The 17,892-nt window shown below is 41.9% G+C and overlaps 2 long non-coding RNA genes across 2 annotated transcripts in view; both read right to left on the bottom strand.

Moving 5' to 3' along the window:
- Window positions 1-217: 217 nt before the first annotated feature.
- Window positions 218-17,892, bottom strand: part of LOC111774343 (uncharacterized) — a 44,949-nt gene continuing 27,274 nt past the window's right edge. The window contains exons 2-4 of the long non-coding RNA XR_011441074.1: window positions 5,947-6,013; window positions 2,381-2,476; window positions 218-345 (exon numbers count right to left, since the gene is read on the bottom strand). This is a non-coding gene — a long non-coding RNA (uncharacterized lncRNA). The remainder of the gene's footprint in view (window positions 346-2,380; window positions 2,477-5,946; window positions 6,014-17,892) is intronic.
- LOC138925190 (uncharacterized) lies at window positions 12,239-17,288 on the bottom strand. The gene is made up of 3 exons (XR_011441075.1): window positions 17,229-17,288; window positions 13,905-13,982; window positions 12,239-13,191 (listed from the first exon to the last, which is right to left on the bottom strand). It is a non-coding gene; the product is annotated as an uncharacterized lncRNA (long non-coding RNA).

The following is a 17,892-nucleotide window of genomic DNA, read 5'->3' as shown; positions in this document are numbered from 1 at the left end:
AAGTATACAACATGAAGGTCATACGGAATTAGTGTTCCATAGGGAGGATTTGGGTCCATGAGAGACAGAACATGGGAAGGCACCCACAGATAAATGGCTTCCTTTCCCTTCCCCAGTGGATTGTTTTTAGCTGCGGTGGTTCCACGTGGCTTCTCTGGAGGTGTCCTGTGAGCAACTCCATTGAGCATTCTTATGAAGATGGTGACAGCTCAGTAAAGCACCGCCACATAGGTGTTCTCCCGACTTTCCTGTGTGATTACTCCTTTTTTCCTCACTCCTGCTTCTTTCCCAGTAAAGCTTCAGCACATATGCTCTGCCTCAGGCTGGCTCTGTGTTCTAGGAAATCTGGTTTAGGAAAGAGGTGTGGTCAGAGAATGGAATATCTGAAATTGAAATTGTAGTGGGATTGAGGTTATTGTAACAACAAGGTCTACAGTATAACCATGGGAGGGAATGGCTTAGATGGAAAGGACGACAAGTTCACGGAGAAGAGAATATCAAAGAATCTGGAGTCCAGGCACTGGAATAGCCAGCAATGCGGATATGGAAATCCCCAAGAGTGATGTTGGAGTGTTGGAGAGAGTGATCCACGAGCTAAAATCTTCAAAGCATGAGGGATGGGATGGAAATGCCTGCATACAGAAGAGCTGTGGATGGTACAGTCTCTTCACATTGTGGAAGAAAGGGCATTTAGGATTAGCAATGAGGAACAAGGAGAACATGTAACACCTCCAGGCCCAGTGATACAAGGGCTGTAGGAGAGCAAGCAACTACCTCGTGAGAAGATTGCAAAGAAAGTAGTAGCCTTAGACAAGAATGACTTTTCAGAGCAAGAAGATGAAGAGAATAGTCACGAAAGAAAGTGAAGATGCAGAATATTCTACTGATGAATGACCTTGAGCTCCAGAACACAGTGGAAAGCTCTCAGGAGATAAGGAATTATGGCAGATGGGGTCAGAAAAGGCGATGTACAAGCTGAATGGGGATTAGAGCTGGGGAACGTGGATGACTTGAGTGGCCACCTGCACAGGGCTAAAGGGGCTAGTGAGATTCATCCTGGTGGGCCCAAGGCACAGAGTGATGGAGCAGCTGCAGGGGTTCAGGAGAAGGAGTGTGAGCTCTTGCTCAGAGTATGCATGTCTGGGGGAACCACCTGGCCCTGCTGAAGGAGGTGGGGGTGCCGAAGGAGGTGTGGGGTCCTGCAGGTGTGGAGGGTGGATCCCACCCAGCTCTTCTCTCCTGCCCTCTGTGGACAGGGAGGCCTCTAAGACAGCGGAAGTGTCCTCTTAGTTGAGTGGGCACACTAGCCCCTGCCAGCCACAGTGATATAAACACTGGATGTTCTCTGAGATCTTGCAGGGGCGATGTTAGGCCAACCTGTCTGTTTCTTCCGCTGTCCCTTGATTCTGTGTTCTGGCAGGTGACTGTTTTTCTTTGCTTGCACCTGGCATATGTCTACTTCTTTCTAAGACACCATTTAACTTAGACAAACCTTCATATCCTTTTACCTTTCATTCCTTCCCCTATTTTACATAACTCTCTGATTCTTTATCTTCTTATGAAAGGGAGTCTATTTTTAACTTCTTGACATTTCTCTCATAACATACTGTCTCTTTTTCTGTTACTTTGACTCCTTCTTTTACCTTAACTGACTTTGTCCTTTTTTGAGCTTGTTCAGCCTGACACAGCTAGTGCAGACTGTTTCCCCTCCTTCTCTTGGCCAACTTTTCAGAAGGACTTAGTGATCTCTGTACACAATAACCTGAATTTACTGACTTTGTGCATTTTATTTCTATTAATTAACCTTGATAACTTCCCTTCTTCTAATACAGTAGATTTCCTCTCTGCTCAATAATGCCCACCTAGTATTTCTCCAGCTTTTACTTACATTTTTCCATCTACCACAGCGCTTCCCTCAGCTTCTACAAAATTACCTTCACTTTCTACAAATATCCTCCCACCTTCTACAAGCATTCTCTCACCTTTTATAACTATTTCCCATTTTGACTTGTGTCTTTCTAAGATTTTTTCTCCCTAAGCCTACTCCTATAGCTTATATTCTGGAATTTGACCAAAATACCACTGCATGACTCACATAGTTTGGGCTGATCAATATAAAACTTTAAATCAATAACATTGCAAACTAGTGTGCACATTGCCACCACCTTTTAGTCTCCTTTGTGAAATGTTCCCTCTAACTACTTAGGATTATCATGAGCTCACAGTTCCTTTAACAGACTCGACTAGTGCTGATTCACTGGGGTCATTGTTGCCCTCTCGGAGTTCGTGTGGTCAATCTTCGGCCACTCACAGCCCTGTTTTTAGGCTGGCCTTTCTGACCTTGTCAGTTCTGCCCAGGGATCTCTGAATGCAACCTTACCTTCTTAACTGAAGACAGGATGCTCCAGCTCACTTTGGAATGTTTCTCACTTCAAGAGATGGAATCAGTTTTTTCCCCAGAATCTTAGCTCTTCTTCTAGGAGAAAAGTATTAGGGTCAAAATCTGGGAACTAAGGATGCACGTTACCTGATCCACTCCTCAGCCAGAGGAAGGCAGGTTGGTGCTAGAGTTTTCTCAGCCCACTTTGATGCCACAGAAAGAGTTTTCTCTTCCTTTTGAATTTTACCTCCCTTTTTTTGGTAAGGAGTTATTAGTATATCATCTACTTTTACCAAGGTTCCTGTCACTTTTCTCTAATGTGAGATATTACTAATCAACTTCCTCCCTTTTTCCAGCTGATAATTCTTCCATTTTCCCACCAACATTAATGTACAAAATGGTCAAACAAAATCGCATGATTTAATTACAATGGTGTCACTCCAGTTTACAAGTCTCCATTTTATTTTTTCCCTTAACCCTCAGCTGAGGCATCCTTGGGCTCCAAAGTGTGCATGTCCAGACGACCTGACTCATGAGCATCGTTGCATACCAATCACGCAAAAAGAAGAGAAATCCCAGCCTTCCTGTCCAACTTTCACCTCACAGAGAGTACCAAGCGCTTCATAAAGGAGGAATGGAAACAGATACTATTTCTCAAGCTTTCATTTAAACGTCTCCTCAGTTTCCTCCATCTGAACCTTACGATTTAAATCTATTTTCTTCACTTTTATATTTTCCCTTTTTCTTGGTGCTTAAAAAAATTCTTTTTGGTCACTGGGAGTTTTAGAGCTGATCTCCATTTTCTCATAGGTCCTAGGCTCCATCTTTTACGTCCCTTCCTAATCTTCCCAATAGGCTTATAGCATTGTTTTTAGTTCCTTTATTTATTACATTTGTAACTAACGGGCATATTTACTTCTTAAACTCTAAGATGTTTCAGCACCTATAGACTGTGTCGCTTGACCCCAACTTTTAAAGAAGGTGGTGCCCTTGCTCTTCATTTACCTTTGCTTTCACTTTCCATCTCCATTTCTATCACCTTTACTTTTATCTTTATATTGTCAAGGTTAAAAGTATTTACATTATCTTCTTTTGCCACAATACATTCTGTTCAATCACAAAGTTGAAAGTCAATAAGCAAACGTACGAAGTCTATATCAGGGGAGCGTATTTCTGTTGTAACAAGGGAAAACTCAACCCGAACTCATTTACACAAAAAGTGGGTTTATAGGCTCACACAATAGAAAAGTCCCAGAACTGGGCTGGCTACAGGTGTGGCTTGAAGCAGGAGGTCGTAAAATGTCATCAGGACATGGATCGTCTCCATCTTTTGGCTCTGCTTCCCACTGTGGTTGGTTTCATCCTCAGAGAGGCTCTCTCCTCCCTGTGGTTTTGATAGGGCTGCTAACAGCTTCTGGGGCTACCTCATTCCAGGCTTACGTCCAGCAGGAAAAAGTGAAAATCTTTGCCTCAATATTTCCAGCTAAAGTCTTAAGATTCCTTGTGACTGGACATCTTAGGGCACGTGTTGCCTCTTAACCAATAATGTCACTAGCGAGTGCTAGGTATCGGTTAGCTTAAACCTAATTTGTGTGTTCCATGCTTAGACTTGAGGGCAGAGCCCTACCCAGATCAAATGGCTCATTGGAGAAGGGGCTTGAGCTAATTGGGGAATAAATATCATGTAGTGCTTTCTTTCCTTGTAATTTTCCTGTCTCTCCCTCAGCCACCAAATTTCCTTACTCTGAAGCAAAGCCCTTCTCCCCTCCCCTCATGAATATCAATTCTTGTAAACAGACGCCTAGGAGAGAATTTCAGGCCTCACATCCCGAAATTCTGAGTAGGCTTTGCTGAGAGACAGCCAGCTCCTGAGACCCTCCTGGAAAGCATACCAAGAAGAGAAGAGAACTGTAGGACAGATTCATCAGGGAACCATTTGGAAGCATTTTTTTTAGAAATAGAAGAGAACGGTTTTCTAGAAATAAACATGGCTTTCATCACCTCCTTAAGCTTCTCCAAATTCTCAAGGATATCAAATCTCTTAAGTCCGTATCTTCTCCAGCTCCATCCTGCTGGAGTCCCCCGTCCTCCTGCTCGAATCTATTCTAGTTGGGGTTCTCATCCTGGGACCTCCCCTCATTATCTTCCTGGCTTGAACTGCAAGTCTTTATCTTGGATGGTTTACTCACTTATTTAAGAACATTCTCAGTAAGTTCCTTATGGGGGATATGTTGGAGATAAAAGTTCTGATTCCTTGTTTGTCTGAAAATGCTTCTAGTCTACCCTCGCACTCGATAGAAAATTTGGCAGGATACACAATTAAAGATTGAAAACATTTTCCCTCGGAACTCTAAAGGCATTCGTATTACACTGTCTTCCAGCACCTGGACTGTGGACAGGCAGTCCCATGTGAGTCTAATTTTCAACTCTACTTTAGAAGTCTTTTTGTCTTCCATCTTTGAAATCTTTTAGAATCTTCTATTTCTTCATGGAGTTCTGAAATTTCACAATGATTTATCAAAATGTGACTCTTTTTTCATTCACATGCTTGGAATTTGTCTGATGATTTGTGTCCTTTAGCTGTGGTTAATTCCCCTCTATTATCTCTGATAATTTCCCACCCTCTGTTTTATCCGATTGGAATTTCTGTTATTCTAATGTTGCTAATCTTTTTTCTTGTATTTTCTGTCTCTTTATCTTACACTGGTTTATTGAATTGTTTATTTTATCAGTTATATATTTGGTTCCCAGGAGCTCATGCTCGCTTCTTGGTTGTCCTTTTTCATAGCCTCTTGTTCCTGTTTTATCTTGGCTACTGTATTTCATCTTGCAGCCTTTCAAACATCCGGTAATAGTTGGTTGTTTATTTTTAAGAGTGAGCCATAAAGACTGGACTGGGACTGTGAACATGTGCTTGGCTTGTTTATTGGAGGGCTTTGTTCTAGATGGATCTGGTAACCAGCTGGCCAGAGTGCAGACATTAGAGATGCATGATCTAAATAGTTGCTTGAGAGGCAGATGCTTGCTTGCTGGGGTATCTGTGTGGGGGTGGAGTGGGAGAGGATATAAGAAGGGTATGGTGTTCTCTCTATAGAACTTCAATTTATTTACCAGTTTTCGTGTGTAAATCTTCTTTGCTCCTGTGGCTGTTCCTGGTGTTTCTGAGTCTTACAGTTCTCTTGGGGTCTGACTCTACTCACCTTAGTCCTCCACCCCTTTCGCACATTCCAGGCTGCAGCTTCCTGCACCCCGCTTCATCAGTAACCACTTCTCCGCCCCTTCCTTTTTCTTAGAAATGTGTTGAAATTTCTTGTACACTGACATCCCACTCTTGTATTCTCTTTGTTGTGAGTTTATATCTTTTTTTTTTTCTATCACATAATGGGCTCTTAGGTGGAAAAAGACATAAATCGTGTTTTCTATCTTGACTCAGAAGTCAATAGATTATTCTATTGTGTGCAAAGACTAAAAGAAAAAAATATAAAAGGACTCCAACCATTCAGTACCAGCTGGCTTCTTAGAAGAAAACCCTGGGCATGCTTTGCTCCAAGATGGATGTGACTCACCATGGACATGCTGGTAGCGGCTGCTCTGGGCTGCAGCTCAGCTCTGCAGGTCTCCACTTTCCCTGTCCTAGGGAAACCCATAGAAAATGGTTAAGATGAAAGGATCTTCCTAATGGGATGGATGCAACATAAATCACATTGGCCCAAGAATGTTATCCATGCCCAGATGTTTTACTGAACCCTCTCTATTCCACTCCATGCCACTCTTCCATCCCACCCCCACCGCGCCTGAGCATTTCAGTTGAATCTACCTCTCACTGGGCTCTCTTTCCCAAAGCTTTCCCATCAGAAGAGGTGAACTTATCATTCATTGGCTTATTTCTCTTAAGATTTAGTTATGGTCTGATACTCATTTGTCTCAATGATTTAATTTTGCTTAGGGGCACATGTTTAATAACTTAGAATATACTTCTGACTGTATCATATTGATCAATACAAAATGGCTTTTCCCCCTTGATACATTCTGAGCCAAAACATACTCATTATTTAGATCCTGGGCCTTGTCTCTATATCAAGAAAGAGAAAGAAAACATTCCTATATGTAGGATGAAACTGGCTTCGCCTTTTTAAATGCTAACCCACAAGTTTAGATGGCCACAAACAGAACTTTATGAAATATTCTTACTCTAAATAAAGTGGATATTTGCCACAGAGAGCTCCTGTTGTTTACTGCCGTTACTTGTCACATTGTGGGTGCTTGATCCATGTTTGCTGGATCGATGAGTATTGGGTTAGAACTCTTTAAATATCTTTTGCTCAGGTCAGGATTCGTTCTAGAGACTAGAAGAACACTCATTATGCAGGTAGCAGTAAGTACTGTAAGCTGTAGGGAGATGGGGGGTCTAAGAGGCTGAAAAATAGAGGAAAGCTGTTGTTGAATGTTTGGGAAAGGGGAAGGAGTCATCGTTAGAGTTTACCCACCTTTCAGTTCTATCTGGAGCTGACTCTGCTTCTGAATTCATTTAAAAGGTCATTGCACAGGATGTTTATAGAACATTATTTTTAATAGTGGAAAATCAGAAATAGAATGAATGTCTAACACTAGAAAAACAGTCACTGGATAGAATAATAATGTTGTCTTTTTAAAAATAGACTTTATTTTTTAGAACAGTTTTAGATTTACAGAAGAATTGAGAAGACAGTAGAGAGAGTCCCCACATACCCCACACCCGGTTTCCTATATTATTGATATCTTACATCAGTATGGTACATTTGTTACAATTAATGAATCAATTATTATTAACCAGAGTCTATACTTTATTCAGATTTCCTTAGGTTTTTGCCTGATGTCCTTTTCTGTTCCAAAATCCCATCCAGAATACCACATTACATTCAGCTGTCGTGTCACCTTAAGCTCCGTTTGACTGCGGCAGTAGTTATCATGTATTTTCTTAAAACGATGAATATATTAAAAAAAGAATGTATTTATATGTGGGTATAAAGACTAAAAAGAAACACAGGAAAAAAAATACTGTGTTGAGGTGCTAAGGTTATGGTTGAAATTGACATATTTACATTATTGTCTTTTTTTTGATCTGGTTCTAGTGTTGACTGAATGATAAATTCTGAACTCTTGACCTTGACCTCTATTCATCTAATTTTTATACCGTTTTTGACTCACAGATACGCAGCCTACAGATGTTGGCTCCAAGACAGCTGACAGGGACTCTCAAGCAGGCCTCAGCTGAGGTTAGGCGCTCTGAACTGTGAGTAGAATATTTCCTCTGAACTTTTTATCTCTTCCTCCCACCATCATTTTGAGACTGCAGTAAAGTAGGTGCTTGGTGCCTCAAGTTTAGAAAAGAAAGCTTCTTCTCAATTTCTGAGCTTAGAAGTTCGATTCTTTGATAGGCTGAGAGGAGAGATTCCTTCATGTAGTTGGGGAATAAACACAATGTAGTTCTTTATTTCTTTATTTTTGTTTTTTCTCTCCCCCAGGCACCTACCGTTTTCCCCTCCTTCGGCAACAAAGCACTACCCTACCCGCCACGTACAGCTAATTCACGTACCTCACACGCCTGGGCTCTGCTGACACTATCCTGGGATACTCTGCCGCCCAGAAGAATGGAAAGGATGCAGAGAAGAGGGGAGAACGGAGCAACTTTTTAGAATTTAAATGGTTTTGAGGCCATTTTGTAGAAGTAGAAGGCCTTAGAGGCAGAGAGTGGTCAGATGCTCATCAACTTCTTTCCTCTTCTTCCTGGAAGACATCTGGAGTACATGTCCCGACCTCCCTGGCAGGTGGCTTTGGCTATATGACTGAGGTCTAGCTGACGGAATTTAGGCAGAAGTGATATATGCCACTTCTTCAAGGTGTGGCCCATCAATCTTCTCAAGTGAGGAATGTTGGTGAAAAAGAAACAATCATGTTTATCCAGCCCATCTCTTAGCTGCTCAGCATACGTGCCTGTCTTCTCATATAGACAATCCCAAATGCCCCCATGAGCATAATCCACATACCACCTCAAACTCACTAGTGGGTGATGATCCAGTCACATGGAACTTCTGCATCCAGCTCCCAGTCCGGAATCTCTGGGTACAACCTGCATCAGGTCTGGAGATTGTCTCCCATGATCCAACAACTCCTGGACTAAGTAAGGAAGGCCCCCACCGCCCCCCAGCAGTTCCAAGACTTTTAAGTCTGTCACTAGCAACACTTCATTTCTGCTATCAATTTCTGTATCATCAGTCCTCTTGGGCGACAGAAATCCAAGATGTTTGGCAAAGTGAGATAATCCTGAGGCCAAAAGAGAATTAAGTTGGTCTCTGTGGGTGGTGGCATCTACAGCATTTAAATTTGGGATCTGTGAGGCAGCGATAGTCCGCCACACAGTCTGAGAAATACAGAAAGCTAGACTGCTGAGAGAAATGAGTGGCGAGGTCTTGCAGAGTTTATACTTACAGCTTTCAAATTCCCTCCTGAGGTCTGACTGCACTTCCCCCTTGGGTCCTGTGAGACACATCCGCATTTTTATAATAATTTACACCCTCCCTTCCATTTCCTAGTTCTTTTACAGCTTAATTAGTTTGAATTGGTTTTCATAAATTGTAATTAAAGAATCCTAACTAATGTGATGAAGCCAGGTTTAGAAACACAAAAGGAAGGAGGCATCTGGTAACGATGAGAAGGTTTTATCGACTTCTTTGACTCAAAAGAATGGATTCCGAACTCAGATATTCTAAACTCTTTAATGATTTCCAGTTTTCTCTCTATCTGGAAGTGATAATCACCTTGTAGAAATTCCCCTACGGAGAGTTATATAGGAATAATATCTTTAATTGATTGACATTTCAGTGCGTTTAGAGATCCTTGCTAGAAGGAAAATCTTTGTTAACCCCTGAATCAGAGTTTTAGGTTAACAATCCTCACCATTATTCATTCATAACACCCTCATTCTCGTCTCAAAAGGCCACGCTTCTGAATATTAGTTTGGTAGCGCATATAGAATGTATTGATAGGGTGGAAGCTGGACAGAAAGAAACAAATTAGGAAGCAATTGCTACAGTGAAAGGGAAAAATTTTTTCCCAGATCATGACAAAGAAAAAGAGGGAATGAGTTTGGGAGATATGCAGCAATAAATTGACAGAATTTAACAACTGAGGAGGTGTGAGGCCTGAAGGAGAGGTCTGAGCCAATGAGCACACAGCCTCCGTCTGCGCATTTCCACTGTGTTACTGTATCATTGATATTGAGCTACATCACTTTTCACTCTTCATACTGGCAAAAATTAGAAAGCTCATTATTGCTCAGTGTTGTTGGGGATATAGGAGTATAAGGACTCTCATACAGTACCAGTGGCAGAACAGACTGGTGCAACCATTCTGGACCCCAGCCTGGCAGTACTAAGTAAAATTAAGATTACATGTGCCTTATTACCCAATTATTTTCCTCCTGAGCCTGCATCCAAGGGATATTCTCACACTTGTCCAAAGAGACATGTGCAAGAGTGCTCGTTGCATGTTTTTTCTTTAAGAAGTGGTGAATTGGAAGCAATCTATTCACCCGTCAATGAGGGATTGAATAGGTAAAATGTGGGGGATGCACCTAATGGAAGAGTTTGTATCAGTTAGAAGCAACAAACTCAATCCGGCACCATGGCTAGGTCTTAGAACCACAGTACTTCATAAAAAAGAAATAGTGAGCCATAGTACAAAGCCATTTACATAAATTTAAAATACATGTATAGGGGCCAACCCCGTGGCTGAGTGGTTAAGTTTGCACACTCCACCTTGGTGACCCAGGGTTCGCCGGTTTGAATCCTGGGTGTGGACCTACACATGGCTCATCAAGCTATGCTGTGGTGGCATCCCACATAGAAGAGCAAGAATGACCTACAACTAGTATGTACAGCTGTGTACTAAGGCTTTGAGGAGAAGCAAAAAAAAAAAAAGAGAGAAACATCGGCAACAGATGTTAACTCAGGGCCAATCTTCCTCATCCCCAAAAAAATACTGTATATAACATAATACATTTTGCAAGAAACATACAAATAAAAGGATGCACACCAACTAAATTAGAGTGGTTGCCTATTTGAAGAGAAGAATGGGAGTGAGGAATGGGGAAAAAAAGGATTAAATAAGTAAATAAAAGAAGAAGAATCTTCGAGTGCACCAATGATGACAGAACACCACGAACTAAGGAGTATGAGGGACTCAACCCTCTGACCTATGGTGAAAAAAGACTTCCATAAAGGAGGTAAATATCTCATGGATATCACTGAGACTTGAGGAACCCCTCAAGTGGCACTCCTCCTTGGAAGGCATGCTTTGATAAGAAGAAACACATGTGGCAGAAAGGAAGGCAGAGAAGCCTTGCATATCAAGATGTGCTTGACCATGTGAATGTCCAGGAAGCTCAGGTGATGAGCACGATAAGAGTTATTAGGTCAAGATAGAGGAGAGAGGCAGAGAGCATCGTGGGAATAGGATTCAAATTTCCTGACTGAATGAAGGGAATGGATAACACATCCTTGAAATATACCAAAATGGACATATTCATTGGCAAAACCAATTTAAGCTGAGAGGTATTGGAGGTTAAGGAGAGATAGCAATAAGCAAGATGTGGATAATGGAGTGAACCAAAAAATGGCCATCACATTCCTTTTGAAAGTGAAAGCATATTTTTCCTCAAGATTATAAAGGATCAGAGTTCCCAAGGAATTGGGTACCTGCCAGCTCTAACCTGGAGAATTTGTGAAGTCTAGGAATAAGAAACTGGAGTCTAAGGAAAACGGAGTCTTCTTCTAGAAATGAGAATTTAGGGGAAGGTGAGGGAAGAGTTGAGGACTGGCAGGGTGGTAATAGTTGGGAGGGAGTGTGGGAGTGAAGGACTAAATTCTATACTTGGCAAGAAGTATTCCAAGTGGGGAAGTAATATCCCTTTGGAAAGTATAAAATTTAACCATATCACATAATTGTCCCCTGCACCCTGAAGCAGCTCTCCCGGTTACCTGAACCTCAGAGGGTGCCTGTCAACACGGGGAGACCGGGTTCCTCAGGGAAGCTGATGAGCAGGAATAATCCATTCCCACCTTTCTCTCATCTCCCGTTGGAATTTCCCCATGTCAACCACCTCCCTTCTCCTTTAGTCAGATTTTTATTGGAAATAAAAACTGTGCAGTCAAATCATTAAAATAGATGCTCTTGGTGAGGGGTAATTTATAAGGGAGGTCATGGTTATTAGACTTCCCACGTCCATTTAGGCCTTGACGGAACATTCTGTTACACTCCTAACGATTAAGTTTGAGTTCAGCTTGATGGGTATGGGTCTGAAACAGAGCACTCAGAGACTTCGAGACGAGAAAATAATTGAGAACAGGAATCCATCTCACTCGTCTTTGTGATTCCCTGAGCCTAGCCTGGTCACTTAGCTCATAGAAAGTACCTACCGCAGCAGTGCCTGCAGGGTCCATGAGGATTGACCCGGAAGTGCTTCACCCCCTCACACATAAGCTCAGGATTCACGCTACCACCAGAGCAGGGCTGAAAGTACAAGTGGGGTCAAGTTGGCTGTGGAGGGGCTGCCAAAACTAGAAACTAGGAAGGCTTTTCCAGCTTTGGGATGTGGAAGATGGCCAATGATTCCTAACTTTCCAATTTGCTATAGATAAATATCTATGAACAAGACGTTTATAGAAATAGTGAAAAACAAGAAACAGATTTGAATGGGTACTGAAATATTCTGTGGCTGTTAAAAGGATGACCGTAAAAAGTGCATGTGCATATTCATGAATGAGGGGAAAGGAAAAAGAAAATACTGACATTAAAATAGTTTCTGTGATAGAGTGAAGAACCTTTAGGTGAAATTTTAATTTATTTTTATAATGTTGCAAATTGTAACTTTAAATGTTCAAGAGAAACAAGAATCCACTGAACTTTTCACATCGTACCTAGTCAGTGGACAGATATGAACTTGAAAACAGCATGTGGGAGCCCACGTTCAGGACTGCTACTCATTTTAGTTCTCACCACAGGCTCTGAACAGTGGGGTGGACGATTTCCTCTCAATTTTTCATCTCCTTTCCCGATATCATTTTGAAGATAAATAAGATGGGTATTTTGCGTAGCAAGTTTAGGCAGGGATCTTGTTCCACTGCCTTGGAAATTAGGTGGAGAATATTTTCTAGGCCCCCAGGGAGAAGTATCCAGGGACAGTCGCAACCCAGGCAAAATATCACTTTCAATTTCCTGTTTTCCTCTGTCTCTTCTTGAAACTGGTTCCGGACCACCTACTTTCTCCTTTCCTTTAGTGTCAAAACACATCAATTAATACAAATAGATGCTTGGGGAGCTGCTGCCAAGTGTGCACACACTCAATATCTGATCAAGCTCCGCTGGAAAACTCTACTACGCATAAGTCCCGGATAGCTCTAGAGGAAAGGAGTGATCCGAGTAAGCAGGGCTGCCATGGTACTGTTGTCCAGTTCGTGCACTGTCTAAAGATGCCTGGCTGAGGAGGTGAGCAAGAGCGGAAGTTCAGTTCCCACTTCAGACCCCGAGCTGTGCGCACTTGTAGGAGCTACTTCAAAAGGAGTACCATTTTCTTCTTACAAAGATGTCCACTTGCCAAGACCGTGGCACTCAGGGACTGTGTCTGCTCAAAAGAGGGCACTTTTGTCTGACTCATCTACATAGAAGGAACCTTCTTCCATTCATCCAAGGCACATACTCTTAGCAGACTCCCTGAGAGTGGGTTAGAGTTACTCAGAGAAATCTTCTTGGGAGAGAAGGATTTCGAGACAATTCTGGAAAAAGAAAAGAAGATGGTTTTTTGGAGAAAAACTGGGAGTGCACAGACTTATTTAGAGCAGGATGAAGTATGGAAGATGCTCTCGGTGCCCTGCCTATATCTCCTTCAGACTACCCTTTCTGTATCTGATGCATCTCTGTACCTGTACCAGGGCTGTTCCAGAACTGCGGAAAGCTGCCCTGCCACCCAAATTTAGTATTCTGGAAGTGCTGGGAAATTGACACTCCCTGGATCAGCCCTCTGCCAGTGACCATTGAGGCCTGATATAAAATACCCAAGTTGGGGCCAGCCCTGTTGCCGAGTGGTTAAGATCGTGCGCTCTGCTTTGGTGGCCCAGGGTTTTGCTGGTTTGGATCCTGGACACGGACATGGCACCACACAGCAGGCAGTGCTGAGGTGGCGTCCCACACAGCACAACCAAAAGGACCTACAACTAGTATATATAACTATGCACTTGGGGGCTTTGGGGAGAAGAAGAAAAAAAAGATAATAAGATAAAATAAAATATGACAGCTCTCCTATTTCTCTGCTGAGATGATTCTGAGGTATAGTTTATACTCTTTTCCAGAATTTTCTTGTGGAATTAAGCTCCAGTTGGCCTCTGTAGCAGTTGGCTTAGTAACATACCCTTTTCTGGCTGCCTTCTTTACCCTATGTCAATTCCCTAACTTGCCTCCAGGTAACCCCTGCACCTCCCAAATAAACTACCTGTGCTGGACTCTTTCCATCAGCTTCTGAGGGAACCAACACGAAGACATCATTTGCTGGGCTGGAGCAGAGACCGGTCTGGAATTGAGAGGAAAATGGATACATGGGTGGGATGGGGGCAGGGGGCAATTTCTTTAAGGACTTAGAGAGCAGACTGAGAGTTTAGACTTGATTTAGGACACTATTCTTGCACTGGGTGGTATATGAGTGTTTTTCTTACAATTTATTATTTTCACATTTGATGTATTAATTCCTAGGTGTCTACAAATCCTGCATTTTCCATTGAGTGCTGGCTAATAAAATCTTGTCTGAAGTCAGAGACTGCAGCCTTCTTATCTGTTAATTGCCTGTAAGAAGAAACTCCAGAGAGAGAAGTGTTATTAAGGTGTAAGATAGAGATGAAATCAGAGCTATGAAGCTGTTCTCGAGACTTTGTTAGAGAATGATGAAGGCTGAGAATGGTCACGAGGCAACAGCTCTCATGAGAGGATTTGTTATTTGTAGCCATCCTGTTCAATATTTTATAGCCTTTTAAAAAATGACTTTATAAGGTTATCTGAAAAGTCTCCTTAAAAAGATTGGGACTTCAAAATTTCATGTGATTTCCTATGGTAAGAAACCTTGAATCTCTAAGTGCTGCATGGTAATTGGTTGTCATGGGAAACGGCATGACTGTAACTGGGGTCTGTATTCCTAAAGGTATATAAATAGCCAACATCCCTTTGTTCTGCAGAAGAGACTTAAAATTCTATATCTGACTCTTCTCACTTAGGTCGAGAATAAAATTAATAAAGTCAGTGACTCTGGCAGACTCTTTGTCCTAAGATGACACACTTGAGAAATTGAAATTAGAAATTTGGCAAGTCTATCATCTTCTCCCTAACTAGCAGGCTTAGAAACTGGATTATTCTTTCTTAGAGGTAGTTCCCCCTGCCACGCAAGTTCAGAAACCTACTATCATCTTTTATATGTGGACTCTTATTAACCAATCTCACAGAGAATGCCATATTAAAAAAATACAGAATACCCAGTTTGTTAATTCACAATGGAACTCTTTCTGCAGAGGGGACCGGATACTCGTATCTTCTGATCAGAGCACTTTTTTGCCTTGTGGGCAGGCTGCCCAAGGAGTCAAATTATAATCAGAAGTTTGTTTGGTGTGCATGAAATCAAAACAAAGGGAGGGGCCGGCCCCGTGGCCGAGTGGTTAATTTTGCGCGTTCTGCTAAGGCAGCCCAGGGTTTCGCTGGTTCGGATCCTGGGCGCGGACATGGCACCACTTGTCAGGCCATGTTGAGGCGGTGTCTCGCGTGCTACAACTAGAAGGACCCAGAACTAGAATGTACAACTATGTACTGGGGGGATTTGGGGAGAAAAAGCAGAAAGAAAAAAACCAAACAAAGGGAATTTGATGGAGTGGTTAATGGCTTCAGACTAAATTAGAACAACACTCTCATCCTGCTCCCAGGACTAGAATATTTGATGGATTTTTTGGTCCAGAGTCTCCTCTCCCATGGATGATGTTTGGATGGACACTGATAGTGTGATCTTTGTGCTTCTCTTTTTTCTATATTCATACCTACCCAATAAATCCCCTTCTGATGGACACCTTCTTTAGATATTTTTAATACATTGAACCAGTCCAGAAAGGCATGGGTTATGTCTTTCTATGGTTTTACCAGTGGGATAACTGGAGGTTCTTGAGTACCTGAAAACTGAATGCAGATTTTGTGTCTGTGGACATTTTCTCTAGAGAGGCATCATAGCTTTTATCATACACTCAAAGTGATTTGTCATTGAAACAAGGTTAAGAATCAGAGATGTAAATAAAGTGAAATCTTGCTGACCTGGGTACCCACTTCTCCTTGGAACGATTTTCTGTGTTTCTACTCTGATTTGTTATGTGCTGTTTTAAAGTGCTGACTCTTCTGGGGCACTCTTATTTCCCTTATTTCTATGTTTAAGGGGAAGAAAGGGGTCCTCAATGTGGACATGAAAGATTTGATAGAGAGAAATTGGAGGATATTCTACAAAGAGTGATCAATGTGAGCCAACAGAGAAATGTTCTGTCCAACAGGAGTCTAGATGGGTTTTTTAAGAAAAAAAAAATTGCAGTTTACTTTCTGTTATTTTGAAAGTTCTCAAATTGATTTCTCTCTTTTAGTGGTAGGTCAGAATGAGTAGAGACTGTTGCATTAAAGCTGGAAAAGCTGAAAAGCGTATGTGGGACTGGATTCTAAGTGCATTAGGACCAAAGAGGATGAAATGTAAGTTTGAATAGGCATGAAATCATCGATGGGACTTTACTTATGTGGATTCAGGCTATCGTATTTAACTTGAATGCCCACAAGTGGCTTTAATAGCTTACTTGGCTAATTTATTGAAGCCTGGACTCAGTGGTGGCCTAGAGTCAATGAGATTAAGGTGTCAAAGATCCAGAATCTCGGGGAGATGGGAATCTTGAAGTGGACCTAAATGTGCATTTCCTCAGCCACCCCCATCCATAATCCTAGGAAGGTCCAGAGCTGCTCTGTTTACCACAACACAAGCTATTCACAGGTGATGGAAGCACCCTGAAAAGCAATGCCAAACACCACCTTAGAGCTGAACTTTTTGATTTCAGTGGGAATAACTGGATTCTGGATTGGCAGAGGCCAGGTGGTAGCTCTTAACTTCAGAGTCAAAGTGGGTGAATTACCATAATAGGCCACAGAGACAGAAAGGCTACTGAGAGTTTTGACTCAGACATCTGTGGTGGCAGCTAATTGATCTCAGGAAGGAACAGATGGGCAGTCTACTAAGGTGTGGCTTTAGCTATATAATTGGAAAACAAAAGCTGACTCAAGTTGCCACAGTGGCAATTTACTAATATCCAATTATCAGTTTACAGACCTAAAGCCCCTTGATAAAGGGAAGGCTGGGTCCCTTTAAGGAAGGACCCTGTAATGTGACTGTAAGTGTATATTATAAACTTTCCTCTGAGTCTCTCCTAGAAAGACCTGCAGCCAATTATTAAAATGACTATGCATTGGGAGAGAAAATACTCAAACCTTTTGGAAGCTGTCGATACTGGTTCTTAGTTGATGCCAATTAGTAAAGGTACAAAATGCCACCTTGGTCTACTGATCAGCATGAGGGCTTATAGAAGTCATGTAAAGATGTATAAATAGAGTTTTAGCCTTTGTTCATCTGCACAGTGGGTCCAATGATCCAGTTATTTCCCCAGTTCTTGAATATATAATTAAAATAGATATATTTAGTAATTGGCTAAATCTCCCCATTGGTTACCTGACCCACTGCTTTATTGTCTCTAATTCAACCTACCCATGTAGCTTCTGTGGCTTCATGACCAGGATGGTCTGGAGAAGAGATATGTAGATTCTCCTGGAATGGGCACAGAGTGTGAAGGCAGTCATGTTCCAAAAAATGCCCAACCACAAACATTCACTGTAGATGAGTCATTCAATAATAGTCAGGTGGACAAGATGATTGGTCATGTAGATGTCAGCTGACTTCTTTCCTCAGCCACCCCAGTGTTTGCTTAACGGGCCAGGTACAAAGTGGCATGGTGGCAGAGATGGGAGCTATGCACAAGCTTTAACAATAGGGATTTCCCTCACCAAAGCTAATTTGGCTACCATCACTAGTAAGTGCCAACAGCAGATGCCAACATTGAGTGCCCAAGATGGCACCGTTCCTTAGGGAGACCAGCCAGCCAACTAGTGGTAAATTTATTTCATAGGAACCCTTTCTTCACTGAGGGCAGAAAAGAGTCCTTATGGGAATGAATATTTCCAGATTTTCCTTCCTTGCTCCCAATGCTTCTGCCAGAACCACCATTCAAAGATTTACAAAGATTGTGCTATTTACTACCGTGATGTCCCATACAACATTACTTTTGACCAAGATGCTAATTTTATGGTGAAAGAGCTGTGACAATTGGCTTGTACCATGGAATTTACTGGTTTTAAGGTATATGTTATTACTC

The sequence above is a fragment of the Equus caballus genome, chromosome 7 (genome assembly GCF_041296265.1).
Source record: "Equus caballus isolate H_3958 breed thoroughbred chromosome 7, TB-T2T, whole genome shotgun sequence".
NCBI classification, from domain to species: Eukaryota; Metazoa; Chordata; class Mammalia; order Perissodactyla; family Equidae; genus Equus; species Equus caballus.
This window is presented reverse-complemented; position numbering and strand designations above follow the sequence as displayed.